Genomic DNA, 15921 nt, shown 5'->3' on the forward strand with positions numbered 1-15921 from the left:
GCTTATGCACGGATCATCATGTCATAATTTTAATGCATTTTGAACATTAAATGGAGTTCCTACAGTATACAATGGCTGAGCAATAGTTGTGAATGAAGCTGCTGCTTAACCATTATGAATTTGAAGATACTTGGTCACCCTGCCAGACAAAACATTTTGAAAGTTGAATGGAGTTTCTACTGTATGCAGTGGCATAGTTATAAATACAGTGGTAGTGACTGACTGACTGATTGATTGATTGATTGTATTCGATAATTGTGTTTAAAAGCAGAGAACAGCATGTAAAACACAGAATGGAGTAACACACATTTTTCATAGCCATGAGTTAAAGACGTTCTATATTAACATTACAAACATTTCACCTGGTTATTTGTTGAATCTCTGCAGCAAAGAGAAGTCAGGAGAGATTAGTTTGGTTATCTCCAGTGACACCCATAGGAGCATGAATGAGAGTGGATAAGTTCCCTCCATCAAAACGTTGCATGGAGAAATAACAAGCATGGGGCAATAACCAGAAAAAGTTGAAAAGTAAGAGTATATGACTCACACATTCCTCTTTCCCAAGGAAATATAGAATTTGCTCTCAGGGTCCTTCAGTGACCTTGTCGTGGTGGAGAGGCTTGAGTGCCCTAAGCCTCTCCACCACGACAAGGTCACAGCAACAAGAAGAGGAAAAAAATGTTTTGGTTTTCACCAAGGTTATAAAAGTTTTGACAATTAGGGAGAGGGATTATTATGTTGTCATGACAGTTTAATGCACTTTCTATTTATCAGCAATATTTAGTTTTGACTGAATTACTTTCCAAAGTCTTTCTGTGATCAAAGTCTGGGAAAGATATGCCCCGTTTAAAAAAACAATGTAAAGTTAAGCATACAATTTCTTATCATGTGAAACTGGTCAATGACATCATTGATATTCATGCACAAGATTAACTCCTGTTTAAAACACAGTACATGAAATTATGATAACTGTAATATGTTTGCAGTACACCTGATTCAATCCAGTGTTGTGGTCTAGAGATGTAAATGTGATCCAGCATGGTTTGTTCTTCAGTGGTGGCATCTTTGATCAACTCTGTAAATGCAGATTGTGCTTGAAACATTTCAGAGATTGACTTGCTCCTGCTGGACATGAGATCTTGATTGAAATCTCCGGTGCCTGCAGAAGACTTTGCAAACATGGAAAAAAATTGTCAGAGATTGTAATCTTGAGGTCTGTAGACAGCAGCAATCAATGCATTCACTGGCGCCTCAACTTTGAAACAACCTCCAAATCAGTCATGTTGTGTATGTACCACTTGTGATGTGCTTGCAAGTGGCTTTTCACATAAATGGCAACTCCACCACCCTTTTCTTTAGATATTTGAGGACAATTGGTGTACGAGTGCTCTCTGTTGCAACATGTATTTGTAGCCTTCTAAATGGAGTCTGTCAGCAACAGTGGTGCCAGCTAGATTGGTTTCAGTTAAACACAAAATGTCTGCAGGTTTCAGCTCATGATGACTCTTCATATCGTCAATATACTTTGACGATATGAAGTTGTTCCGCCCTGGTTCAAACACACATTTCAATGAAACCACTGCAGATGCTGTTGTCATGCCTGGAACCTGCGAATGCCAGCTTCGTGGGGAACTGTCTTCGAACTGCACCTTTTTTGGTCAGATTTTCCTCTACACCAACTTATCAGGTCCTCCAGGTACCTTGTTAGTGTTTCTGCCCGGCATTTGCATTATCCAGTTCAAGCCCCAGCATTTGTACAACAGTACTTTCATTCTCTACATCGGTCACTATTTTAGCTATCTTGCCAAATGTGCCATTCACAAGTCCATCATCCACATCTATATTTCTGATGAGCATCACACAAACACCCTCAGCAGCTAGTAGTGTGTCATACAGATCTCCTTTTTGACCTTTAAAAGGCGTGGCTTGTCCCTCCATTCTGTCTGTTCGGGGATCCTTTTTATTCATATGCATCAATGTTTATGATATCTGTATGAAGAAAGGATAAGCTTTCAGGTAAGTTCTCGTGCTTTTGTTTTACAAGAATCCTGTGCAACAGCTGAGCAAAAGCGAGGTCGTCTTTCTGTCTCATGATCTCTCTCAGAGTGACCATCTCACTTCATCCAGTTTATTTCCAAGTCCTTGGTAATGACCACGTAGGCTTCTAGGCAGTTTAAGTATCTAATGCAGAGTTTTGCCTGAGAATCAGTGGTTTTATTCTCAAGACATCTGAGAGGAAGGCTCATTCTCAGTCCATTGTCTTGTGTCTGAATGAATATAACGCTGTGTGAGTACATTCTCATTTTCAAACCAGTTGTGCGAGCAACAGACTCTTGTGCACTGACTTCTTTTTTTAGTGTACATCTGCATGATTTGCTGAGCCATGTTTCTGATGACACACTTAAGGAATTCACTCATCTCGTGCTCACCCTTAGTCACATAGGATGTAATGTGCATTATGCAAGAGTACGGATTGAGTATGTATTGGATATCCATGTTGGCATCCCAGGCATCAAGGAGATGAGGATTGTATCCAATGACCCAGCAGTCCTTCGGCTCACGCTTAAGAATAATCGCGCTTGCGCTGTTAAGTGCTTTAAGGCATTGTTCATACTCGTCACGGCTCAAAGTGCACTTTGTCAATATCTGAGATGTGGTCTCACATGAAGCTGTGGGGTCATTGATCAAGTCAAATACATCTGAGTTGTTGCCAAAAGTGTCACACACAAGCAGGAAAAAACCCCAAAGCAGACACAGACAAGCACAGGTAAGTTTAAAGGTCTTTACTGAATTTCAAAAGCTACAAGACAAAGGTAATGGTCTGGCTGACAGGTGAGGTGACGAGTTGGCGATTGGTGAGGCCCAACGGAGGAGACGGCTGAGGGAGCTGAGTGGCAGGTAACAGGCCGGGCAGGTAAAGTAAACAGCAGGTAAGTATGTGGTAGCTGGTAACTGGTCCTCAGTCTATAGACAGGAGAGCGGAGTTAGATGGGTAAGGTGGAAGCAGGTTCAGGTAAGCAGGCAGATTTGGTAGATAGAGAGCATTGTGGAGCAGGCAAGGCAGGCAAGGCAAAGTATGGCAGATAAATATTGCAGGTACCGGTTTGAGTGCTGAAACAAAGCAGGCGATGAACAGGCATGGAGAAACTAACAAGACAGTGCTGTGCCACTGGCCTGCAATTAAGTGGTGAGAGAGAGAGAGCAACCAGACCAACACAGCCACACAAACACACACCCATACACTCACAGAGCAGGGTCTAGCCTGTCACTGTGACAAAAAGTGTTGCAGATTCATTACGATCTGACTGAGGCCAAATTATAAAAGTCCTGTCTGCCAGTGGTTTAGGGAATCTGAATCTACAGCCTCGTGTTTCACTTACTTTGCATTGAGAAATGGCTTGCTTGTGTGTTTGAAGCTCTGTAACTTTTATGTAAAGTTGTGGGTCTGTACGAGGGTCAGGAAGCTGGCCTGATATAGTGTGGTCAACAAAGTCACAAATGCTCTAATCAGAGTCTTTGTCAAACACAGGTGCGTTCTCAACCCAAATTAAGGAATGAATGTGAGGGCTTCCTCTGGCTTGGAATTCAACACGATAAAAGTAATCAATGACTTTCCAGATGGGCTGAGCATCTGACAGAATCAAATCTCTAAATAAAGCACTGACTCGTTTCTCAAACATGCGGATACTGGTGACAGGGTTGCCTGCTAGTATTTCACATTTGGTAGGCCAGTCCATCTCTGCAGGGTTCACCTGTTCACCTTGTTGTGCCATTATTACAGTGATAACCTCTGGCCATCTCATCTCAGCAGCACTGAATGTACAAAAGAAGGTAGGAATGCCAAGCTGTCTCATCATGGCAAAGAGATCCTTTGTTGTTTTCTTCCAATAAGCTGGAGTTCCTCTCAGTGGCTCCATGAATCTGGTTGCCTCTTTGTACCTCACCAGTCTTTGAACCTCATGTTTATCTTGCAGCATTCTATAGGACGTCCATCTCTGGTCACAGGCTTACCTTTATGCAGCTGTATTGTCATACTGGAGGATGAACAATGTATTTCTGTGATAAACTGTGCAAGAAAGAGGTAGCTTGTGTCTTTTGCAAATCTGTTATCAACAGAGAACAACCTTGCATTGAAGAATCGGCTTGGGGATACCTTTTTCTCTCTTTGCTCACCATTTTCACCAGTAGGAAATTGTACAGTGAAAGCCATTGCCTCAAGTTTTGGGGTTGCAAAAAAGCCAACTGGCCTGTTTCCTTCTGCAGCAGCAACACAAAATATACCTTCCTCACCATAAGTCAAGATCTCATGTCCTATGTCAGCTGGCTGTAAACATGTGTCTAGTATGACTCTACGCTCATCACATCCAGTCACCGACCAAAATGAGCAGTCACCTGAATCACAGATCTGGGTCTTATTTGTGTTGGAAGGCAGGTTAGTATGTTGGCTGTTGGCAGGATGTTAATGCTTTGGAATGACACTGGCATAAAGTCATATTGTATGTTAGCAGGCATATGTGCATACATCTGGTAATCATATCATTCAGATGTGCAAAAGTAAGCATCACAGCAGTTCCTTTGTCACACCACATTCCTTCAGCATCTTTTGGGTGAGAGTCAAAGAAGCCATATCTCCCTGATTTATCCTTGAACACAGCAATGCAGAGGCTACCTACTAAGAGCAATGCCTGGTTATGTAACATCTGATGACAGCCACTCAAGTCTTTAGGAAGCTCAAGCCACAACTCCTCCATTTTAGGAAAGGGGGCGTGTGCTCTCAACAATCCACGCATCTTGTGAGATTTTAACACAGTGTATTGCTGGCTGGCTGGCTGGACTGCATCTGGTACTTCTTCAAAGGTTAAAATATCACTCACATACCTGTGAAGATTTGCTCTAAATAAAGGCGTCAATATCGCCACATTTACAGATTAATGTAACATCTTATTTTACGGCCTACCTAACTGCAGTATTAAAAGCCTGCAACTTGTGCAAAATGCTGCCACCGGAATGTATGCGCTGGAATATTGATTTTTTGGTTTACTGTGGTTTACGGGGTATCTTCAGTTTTTTGCTGCCACCGGAATATTAACCAGAACTAGACTGGCTCTGTTAATCAGTTGTGGGCTGTCTGCTGCCTTATGTCCAACTACCAGGGCACATTGGGCACCAAAGGAGACAAGCCAGTCTGAACATAAGAGGACTTGAACAATCAACTTGGCCAATCAACCTCACCTTTATGAAGTGCAAATATGAATTTCTCTTAGCTATATTTGGTATCACTTATTATTATCAATCAACTCTTTTTTCACAGAATACAGTGATGATTACAGTGTAAAATTAGACACATACTGGCTACAATTTTATTGTAATTTATGAAAATATAAGCATATAATTTACTAAATGAAGTGTGTAGACCTACTGTTTATTTTAAAATTAATTGATTTGAAGTATGAAAATTATTTTTATTGACATCATCATGGAACGGTAATTAATTAATCAATCAATCAGGCATCACAATACAAGAGTAAGAATCATCTACTATATACACTAGTCCAGGCTGGGAACCATCTATCACAATGACAAGCAAATCAGGTAAAACTAGCAATACATATGGCAAAAGGCAATTACAAAAGGTAGAACATTTCATGAAATTATACAAAGAGGTAATGTTTCGGTCAGAGACCTTCATCAGGCATCATAGCATTTCTATTTGCTGGAATTTAAGAATAAAAAAATAAAAAAATTATCAAAGAGACTCATAGCATGGATGGTCTCCTCATCCCTCCAGATCGTCTCTACAGTGATGTCTGGGTGTGTGTCAGTAATAAAGTTACACCACTGTAGTCCTGAAAGAGCCAACTGCCCTTGTATTTGCCAGTAATAGCTGTGGGTTTTTTTCAGCATAGCCTGATCCTTAGATCTTTTCAGGTGTTTTACCTCTGCCACATAGTTTACATCACAACATTTAACCTCTGCTAGTCCAAATGCTGAAGTTTCAGTTGGATTGTAAACTTTTGCGTCAGGGCTGGCACCAAGATGAGGTGCATCTGGATGGACAATAAATCCACATGGCATCACAGATACATTGTGCAGATCTGAATACTGTTGAAGAACCTCTGGCTCCAACTCCAGACCTCTTTCCATTGCCTTGGTCTGAGGCCCTCCCTTCAGAATTTGAGCTGCCAGGGCCTTGGCAGATGACTCCCCACGGACATGGCATGCCTCCCGGAACCTGCTAGCTGTTATCCGTGGCGGGCATACCTGGATCCACAGTGGACATTCTGACTGCTCCCTGGTTTCAGTTTCAATAGCAGCAGAGAGCTCATATGACACCTTTATGCTCTCCAGGTGGTATCGCTGTCGATAGTTGGGCTCAAAGTCAAATTCAGCTTGAAATCTGTAGACCTCAACAAGCAGCTGGGGGAAATCAGGTGCATCTGGAAGTTTAGTTATGACTTTGGTAGTTTCTGCTGTGCTTTGATAGGAGATAACAGAGCCAAACGGTACAGGACCAAATTTAGAGTCCACCAAAGTGAGCTCTTCAAGCCCATGTAGCACATTGCAGATCCCTGGCTGTGGCTGAATCCCCCTCAGTTTCTCTCCAATAAACACCACATCAGGATCTGGAAGTGGTCCTGAAAGCACATCAGAGTGCATGTACAATTAAGGTGTATACTTTTTAAATGTGATTTGTAAAATGCCTGCAATCTAAAAAAAATAAATAAATCAACCATAAGCCATAATCGTGGTGGTTTGCATACAAGGCAATGGCAGTCTCTAAGCCTAAAACATTATCATGTGTGTGTGTTAGTAGGCTAGCTGTAATAATTTCTTTAAAACATTAACAAATACTAAACTAATGTAGCGGAGACACTGTTATAGTTGACTCACCTTCGTATGCCCTGTCCAGGGTGGATTTGACTCCATAATTGACGCCTGTGGTCTTATCCCCTGGTCAAGCAATGTTGAAATGTGGAATATGTAATTGAAAAGATAAAAACCTTTACTCAACATTATAGAATCAAATATAGAATTTTAATGTCTCACCTGGGTCCTGGGCCTGTGCTAAGTCTGCAGGGTTTCTGTACAAGACACAGGAAGTGGCACGGTGCTGAAGCCCAAGGTGTTATAATGGGCACTCAGATATAGCAGTGCCACCAAATGGTTGCAGAGTGCCCTCCCTGCAGCACATGAGCAAGACATGCTCTTCATTTCAACAGGCACCTTGACCTCATCAAATGTTATCTGTTGGTAGAAATCTAATGTAAGCGATCTGCAAATAAAAGTAGAATATTATAGACCTATCCTGCAAGATCAACTGTAGCCAGAGGTTAAATTAGAAAGTTGAAGGTGGGGTAGCTCTACTCCTGATTTTGTGGGAGGTAGGGGAGCTCTGCCCTTAAATTCACATTTAAGTATGTTCATTTAAGTATGATCAATTCTGCCTGGCTAGGGTGCAGAAACCAAGACATTAGACACCCCCCCACCCCCATGCCTTCCATTTAACCAATGTAACCACTGACCATACCAAGAAACAAGTTAAAACATTCTTAGCAACTGAGAATTACTATTTGCCTATGCATGCTAAATGTTTCTCAAACTTGTCAAACCACAGGAATGAAAAGTTGTAAATTACAGCTGCAACCGCAGTAAGAATTAATTCAATATTTTGGATAAACTGCTCCTTGTAAGTTAGCAGCCTGAAGGGAATCGGGCTCCTCACTTTTCCTCATTGAACGGTAGCACCATGATCTTACTGTAACCTCTCCCTCTGCTAAATCTGCATAACGCAACAGGCCAAAAACAAATACGTTAGCATCAGGGCTTGACATTCACTTTTTTGCTCACCAGCCACTGTGGCTAGTGGTTTTCCAAAGTTACTAGCCACTCAGCATTTTCACTAGCCACAATTTTGTTGTTGGGAAATTACGTTTTATTTGATTAAAGTTGACTATGGTGTGTGGGCATCATACTCAGGGGCGAATTCACAAAGAATAGATTGCGGCCGCTAATAGCACCATGAATTGCGTATCATTTGCAACCGCTATTTGCTCCGTCTCAAGGACCGATTCACAAAAGATATTGCGCTAATGATATGCCAGCGCAAACACGCCCATAACCTGTTGCAACTGAGTGCAATTTGCCCCTGTTTTGCGTCTGATTGCAATTATCAATGTGGCAAAGTATAAATGTTGCCTTTGCTCCAAGAACACAGTAGGCAGGACAATGGCAGAGAGAAAGAGAGAAAGAGAAAAATGAAATTTTTAGACCGCGAGCTGCAAGTCCTGACGGACGAGGTGCAAAGGCATTCCTCAAAACTGTGTTACACGCCACTGCTGAATTCTACCCGCATTTGGCGGGTGGGCGGTTGCTAATGTCAAGCCCTGGTTAGCATAGTTAACTGTCTTTCTGCGACTCATTGACAAACTAATCTAACAAAGTTTTAAAACAACAAAATTGTTACATAATGTAACAACGTTAATGGAGTGATGACTGCCAAGAGATGACAGCGGATGAGGAGAAACTGAAGCTAAAACTCACCTTCGTAATCAAAGAACTTGTAGCCTTTCTCCAGTTTGGATCCAGGAGTCAGTGAAAACAGGTCAGCGAGTGACTAAACGTTACTTTACTGTTTTATGACAAACTGCGACTTTCTTGACTTGCAAAATTATCTTTTAAATTGACAAAACATCATATGTGTAATTCATGGCACAATTCAAACGGGATCAAACAATTATTTGTCTCTCGCCGTTGACTACCGTACATATTTTTTCCGAAATAAGGTCCCATGGTGGTCCACCGGAAGGGGAGGGACTTAGGCTCTCTATAGCAAATGAACAGAGAAACCCAACTACTGCAGACTTCGACAGCGGCGGTCGTAACACTAGTGAAGGCCGTAGCTGGCAACAGGAAGTTGTGATGCACCAGTTTCTCAATGCGGAAGCTGTTACCGTGACGATGTGAAAAAGGTCTACTGCCCCCCCATCACACAGCAAGTTGATTTTCATTCTAAGCCCCTGCCCAAAGACGGGGGGGGCGGGCGTCGTGCTCAACCCTTCTTCTCCAGCCTTTCTGGACATAGGTGGTGGTCAGAGGGAATAGAAGGAGGACAGCCTGCCAGGCTGGCCCCCATGCTCCTCCACCATCCCTCGATGTCTCAAACCACTTCCTGCCACTGGAGAACAACGAGGACGACCTCCCAGTTGAGACTACATCTGCCTCGGGGCTTAACAGTGTTTCACAAAAATGTATACAAATACTCCCCCTGCTCTCTTGACAGTTTTTCCTCCTTTGAATTTCTTAGTTTTTTTAATTACTGGCATGGTACCTTTACTCTGTTTTAGTTTACAGACCCCCAAAACTAAATAATGGTTTTATTCAAGAATTTTCTGAACTCCTGGCTCTTATCATGCCTCGGTATGACAGAGTACTTATTCTTGGTGATTTTAACATCCATGTTTGTTGGCCCTCACATTCCTTTGCCACTGATTTTATGAATCTTAATGAGTCTTTTAATCTTGTCCAATCTGTTAAAGGAGCTGTAAAGGTCACACACTTGATCTGGTGCTTTCTTCTGGTTTCTCCCTAGATAAAACTGATATTATTGAATATGTGTGTGTCTGTTGATAATGCAGTTGTTTTTAAGGCTCTATTACCACCCCCCATCGCCAAGTTTAATTTTACAACCTGACACTAGCACTGATGAGATGGTAAATAATAATAATAAGTAATCATGAAGGCATAATGCCGAAACATGTTGGTGATCTAAAATAAATATTTTCATATGGAGAGAAGTGTGCAACCTTCATGATTACTTATTCTGACTTTGAACCGTTGGTTTGCACCTTTTTATGGGTGTGCGCTCTACTGCTTAACTACTTGAAATAATAATAATAAAACAGTCATTGTATGACCATTCTTGACTCCATAGCAACTTTCAAAGACAGAATAGTTAAAGCCAATGCCCTACCATGGCTAAATGACCACAACTGAGCCATAAGAAGAGCTTGTAGAAAATCTGAGCATAATTGATCTCCAAGCCTCCCGTGACATACTAAAAAATCTAATGCAACAGTACCAGAGAGCGTTTAAGGATGCAAGATCATGCTATTTCTCAAATATCATTACAAGAAACTGGCACAACTCCAGGGTCCTTTTTAAGGTAATTGTTTCTGTAGTTAGCCCCTCACCCAGTCTAAATATTGGTGCTTCCCCTGACAAATGTGAGGACTTTTCAACTTACTTCTCCAACAGGGTGGAGAACATCAAGCGCCACATTTCACCTATTGACCAAAACCTTTCAATTTCCCCCAACATGCATGCTGTTCTGTCAAACCTTTAACCAATTACTCCTTCAGCCTTACAGGATACTATAGCCCACATGAAATCATCCTCCTGCACATTAGATATTATACCCATCACATTTTTAAAAGAGGTACATGGAACATTTCCTGTTATTTTATCCATTGTAAATAGTAGGGATGCACCGATACCATTTTTTCACTGCCGATCCGATTCCGATACCAGAATTTTGAGTATCAACCGATACCGAGTAGCGATCCTTTATTGATCCCTTTTTCATATAATTACACAGCTGCATACAACATGTAAATAACATGGGAACAACAATTCTATTGTTGGGAAAAAAAAAAGAAAAACTGCAGCAGGGCAAAAGAACTGACCAAAATAGGAATGACAATTCCTAGGATATATAAAAGACTGCTGCAATATAGAAAACAATACTAAAACATTCAGGCAGTCTTTGGTTATATTTTTCTCTTCATTTAAAACTAGATAACCTTCAGTGTAAATAACTGACAAAAGTGCAAAAGAGCAATAAACTGACCAGTGCATACTGCTACAAAACAATATTGAAACAACCATAAAGCCTTTGCTTATATTTTTTTTCTCTTCTTTAGTGTGAATAACTGACAGAAAAAATACTGCCACACATAGGCTTTTTCTGGGCATAACCTCCTGCGCCAAGTCTAGTTTTAATCACATAAGGACAAGGGGCAGGTTTTTCTTCAGAAACAGAAGCATCTCTCTGCTGTCAGCCTGTTCCTCCGTTCACTGACAGTGTTGACAGTCGCTGACGCACGCACTGGTTGCGTCAGCGTCATCAGCGCGGTAGCATTAGCTTTAGCTCCCAGCTCCAAAAAGCTTCGTTTTGTGAACTTTATTGAAACCTTTATGGTGGCGTGTACATGATACTAAGCCCAAGGACACTCGATGTAAGTTTGAGCCAAGGAGCAGGTGTTTGGAAGACGTCGCCAAATGAAGTTCTTGGTAACAGTGAGTCGGATAAAGATCTTTGGGACACTAGTAATGGCATAGCCATCTAGTAATAGCAGAGCCATCTAGCGTCCTTTTGGGGCTAAAATAATTCCCAACCGCAGACGTTTACATCCGCACATTGCCTGCACGCTGTCTTTATTTTTCCATCTTCTTCACTCATGGCATGTTTTACAGCAGGCGACTACGGCAGTTTATTACTCCGGGGGCTCGTTTTGTCGAACTGATTGCTCTGGATCGGATAGGATTATAACGTTCACTGCCACCAATATCCGATCCAGCATTTTAGGCCAATATCGGCCCGATACCAATACCAACTATAGGATTGGTGCATCCCTAGTAAACAGTTCCTTAAAGAAATAGTTCACCCAAAAATGAAAATTCTGTCATCATCTACTCACCCTCATGCCAAATGAAACACAGGTGAAATTTGTTAGTGTTAGAGTTCCAAAACAAAAACAGCCAAATAATCACACTGTGAATAGAAAGACCTATACACCATGATTTGTTGCAAAACAATCAGCTGTAGTTAAGATTTGCACTAAATTATGGTGTAAATCTATGGTCTTTCTGGAACTCTGAAGAACTGGTCCCCACTGACTGTTGTTTTGGAGAAGGCTGCTATGGAGTTGCGCTAGCAACCTTCCTGTGTGTTATATGGACAAATTTCACCTGTGTTTCAACTGGCATGAGGGTGAGTAGATGATGACAGAATTTTCATTTTTGGGTGAACTATTCCTTTACCGGTTCCTTGGCTCTTTCCCCTCCTGTTTTAAGCATGCCGTAGTAAATCCTCTCCTCAAAAAAACAAATATGGACCCCCTTGAACCACAAAAACCTCTTTGAGGAATTTCAGTCTGGTTTTAGTGCCGCCTTTGCCTCTATCCCTTCTAAACCGCCTTGAATTATGGGTTGGCATCAATGACAATCATATGCCCTAAACTGGTTCTGCTCTTACCCTACCAATAGAACCTTCTCTGTCACTTCTCTTCCAACTTCTTTCACGTGGTGTCCCTCAAGGGTCGGTTTTAGGTCCCTTACTGTTCTCCATTTATATGCTACCACTTCGTCACATTATTTGAAAGCACAATATGTTCATTGTTTTGTGAATGACACCCAGCTATATCTAGGTGTAAAGGTCTTTTTGATACTCAAGTAGAGTGTTGTTCAGTCCTGCTTCTTCCAGCTGAAGAATATCTCCAAAATAAGATAATTCCCGCTGCTGACCTTGAGAAGGTTATCCATGCCTTTATTTCATCTCAGCTGGATTAATGTAACTCTCTATATACTTGCCTCAGCCAGCACTCTCTCTCTTGTCTACAGCTGGCACAGCTGCCAGGCTCTTAACAAATACCAGAAAACGTGCCCACATTACCCCTATCTTAGCCTTTCTTCATTGGTTGCCTGTTAAGTATAGAATCGATTTTAAGATCGTACTATTAACTTCTAAAGCACCATGTGGTTTAGTCCCTAGCTATATTACAGATTTCTTAACCCTGTATGAGCCAGAGCGCAGTCTGAGGTCCTCAGGCAGGGCCTTCCTGACTGTTCCAAGGTCCAGGCTAACGACCAAGGGTGGTCGGGCCTTTGCTGTAAGAGCCCCTGAGCTCTGGAAGTCCTGCCAGAGGAACTCAGACTTGCAAACTCAGTAGCATCTTTTAAATTGCTTCTCAAAACCCACTTGTTTAAGAAGGCCTTCTTATAGTCTGTTCTGCTTTTATGTCACCATTTGTTCTCCTGTTTTTAAGTCTGTTTAAGATCCTTGCTTACTCTTTTTTTTGTTGTTGTTGTTATACTGTTTTCCCTTGTTTTATGTTTTTTATGCTGTTCCTGCCCCTTTGTTGTTCCATCTTATTGTTGTTATTCTACTTTTTCTCTTTTAGTAGTTATTATTGTCTTTGGACTTTCTTATATTTTGACTGTAAAGCACTTTGTAACTGTGTTTCGAAAAGTGCTATATAAATAAAGCTTATTATTATTATTATTTGTTATTATGCTTGTGCTTTGCGATGTTTGTCCTTTGGTAGGCCTCCGCAGTGCAGTGGCTTTGCTCTGTTATTACCCACACCAATGGAGTTGGATGGGGGTTATATTTTCGCCCTATTCTGTCTGTCTGTTAGCAGGATAACTCCAAAAGTTACTAACAGATTTGCATTTGATACATTTTTTACACCGATTGGCCAAAGGGGGGCGTGGCAGTGGGCGTGGCTTCTCACAAAAAGGCACGGAACTTCTGAATAGATTCAGGCAACACCATGAAACTTTTGGGAAATGTTGGTCATGGGACAAAGAATTACTGATTAACTTTTCGCACCGATTGGCCAAAGGGGGGCATGGCAGTGGGTGTGGCTTCTCATAAAAATGCATGTAACTTCTGAATGGATTCACATAACCATCAAACGTTGTGGCCTATCAGCAGGCAGACAGAAGAGGCAAACCCTCCATTACAATTAAACAACATGGGGGCATTGTAGAGCTCATTTACGATTTAGACATAACCGCCCTGCCAATTTTGCTTAAAAGTGGCTAGAATTTGAACAGGCATATCTCATGTCCAGTTTCAAGTCCAGTCATGAAAATATGTGCATCTCCTGATGTGAAACAAGTTGGTAATGTGACATGGAAGAAATAATTTTTTGGTGGAAATCCAACATGTGGAACTGGCATGTATTGACAATAGCATAGTGTTGGCGGAGGTATGCACTCTGAGTGCCATCTAGTCTACAAATGTATTGTGGTTTCTGTCACCCTCTAGTGGTCACAAAACGTTGCTTATTGCAGCTTTAAGTAGTGTGCAGATTCCTTTCCTTTTCTCATGAAGTCTCTACTAATTGGAACCTACTTACCTGCTGCCAGTTACACTGAAGGACTGACCATAGGCGCAACAGTTCATGGCAGCTATCTTAACTTGCTTCCATGGTCCTTAGGGGCCAATTGTTCAATATCTGCTTTGTTCCAAATTTGTTGGTTATCTCAAAGTGCAACTCATAAACTGTACTAATAACCCAGAGGTATAATAAAGTCCCCTTTTTTATGGCCTGTCAGCTGTGTTGTTTTCTTCCTTTATGAGAGTGTGTACACAAGTTTTGACTGAACTGTCTATGGATATGCTATGAATATAAATGCTATGAATGTCCTTTGAATGTGTTCTCATATGAATGCAACACTGAGTAACCACAATGTTTCAAAGTGATTAAAATGGGCAGTCTACATTTGTGGAATATACCTTTGATTACCTTTACAAATAACACTGACTTTAATGTTCTTCAGCAACAGTGCCAAACTTGTTTCATTTGAACTTTGAACCACTGTATGTATTTGAGCTCGCTTTGTTTAACATAAAACAGACTTAATTGAGGACATGACCAATGAGTTTTCTACAGTCACATGGTCACATATTGCATGAAGCAAACAATTTACCAGTAGTAGACCTGCAATGACATGCAAAAACACTAGAATTACAGTGAAGAATGTGACAATATTCTTGGACATCAGTACTGTACATCAGGAGGATGAAAGTAGTAGCTGCATCCTGCAAAGGTAGCAACTAGTTTGTGCTGTGAAACAAACTATACACTTAATATAGCATTCTATACTGTAAGTGAAAGAACAGCAGTTAGGAACTGAGTGGGGTCTCAATTCAATTTTATTCAATAGCAAACATGGTAAATACACGGTAATGAAAGCAAGTACATTGTAAATTTAGTGCATTTAGTTGGTTAAAAAAATCTGCTGAAAGATATGGAAACAAAAACAAAACAATCATCTTCAACTCCTCTAATCTGTGTGAAATGAATTCAGTGAGGCCCTCACATGTCGAACCAGGGAATGAGAATGTAGCTGACTACATCAACGCCTGTTTAGATCAGGGGTACGGTGGCCTTTTTAGGACATCCTCACGCCTTTGTCATTCGTAGATGTACTTTGTCAGATTTGGCTGGACTTGGGTCAGGCTTAGCTGGCTTTTGACAGACTTAGATGGAGTTGTATCAGGTGTAGCTCTACTTTGTCAAACGTAGATTGTGCTCATCAATTAGTTGACAGGTATTTTTGAATTCCACTGCAGAGCCAGTGTGTGAGCCATTTTTATTAAACAATTTCACCTGTTTCCAATGATGATTAATGGCCTGGGACACAATATAACTATCCACTGATTTTTTAATTGTTTAAATTTATTTTCATTGGTTAGCATTCATTTCTACAATATACCATCTTACAGGTAGTATTTTTTGCACTGCAGTGTGCTTTTATGAATTGATTCCATAATATGCAAGTGAACAAAGGGAGTGTGAGTACAGGGAAAACGTTAACACTAATAATGACCCGGTATTTCACGTTTATGAATGAGAAAGCACCCTACCGTGACGGTATCTGCCCCTAACGTCACACTAAACCTGCTGGTAAATTTTATTAATTAGCCCCTTAGTTATTCCCCTCCTTTCCCCCCTTAGTGTTTCCCCAAGTTTTATTCTTGTCATGATGGAAAAGCCTGTTAAACAGCATTTAGGGCATCACAGGACAGCAAAACTCTCCACTGAAACCAGGGATGATAATAATAATAACCGTCATCATCATTGAAATAATAACATTAAGAATAATAATAATAATGATAATAAAAATTGTATA

The 15921-nt window shown here is 41.0% G+C and overlaps 1 protein-coding gene across 1 annotated transcript in view; it reads right to left on the reverse strand.

The window, feature by feature from the left end:
* The window catches only part of LOC139932118 (uncharacterized), a 70825-nt gene that overhangs the window by 11698 nt on the left and 43206 nt on the right, over positions 1–15921 (reverse strand). The window lies entirely within an intron of this gene.

The sequence above is a fragment of the Centroberyx gerrardi genome, chromosome 18 (genome assembly GCF_048128805.1).
Source record: "Centroberyx gerrardi isolate f3 chromosome 18, fCenGer3.hap1.cur.20231027, whole genome shotgun sequence".
Classification (NCBI taxonomy): Eukaryota; Metazoa; Chordata; class Actinopteri; order Beryciformes; family Berycidae; genus Centroberyx; species Centroberyx gerrardi.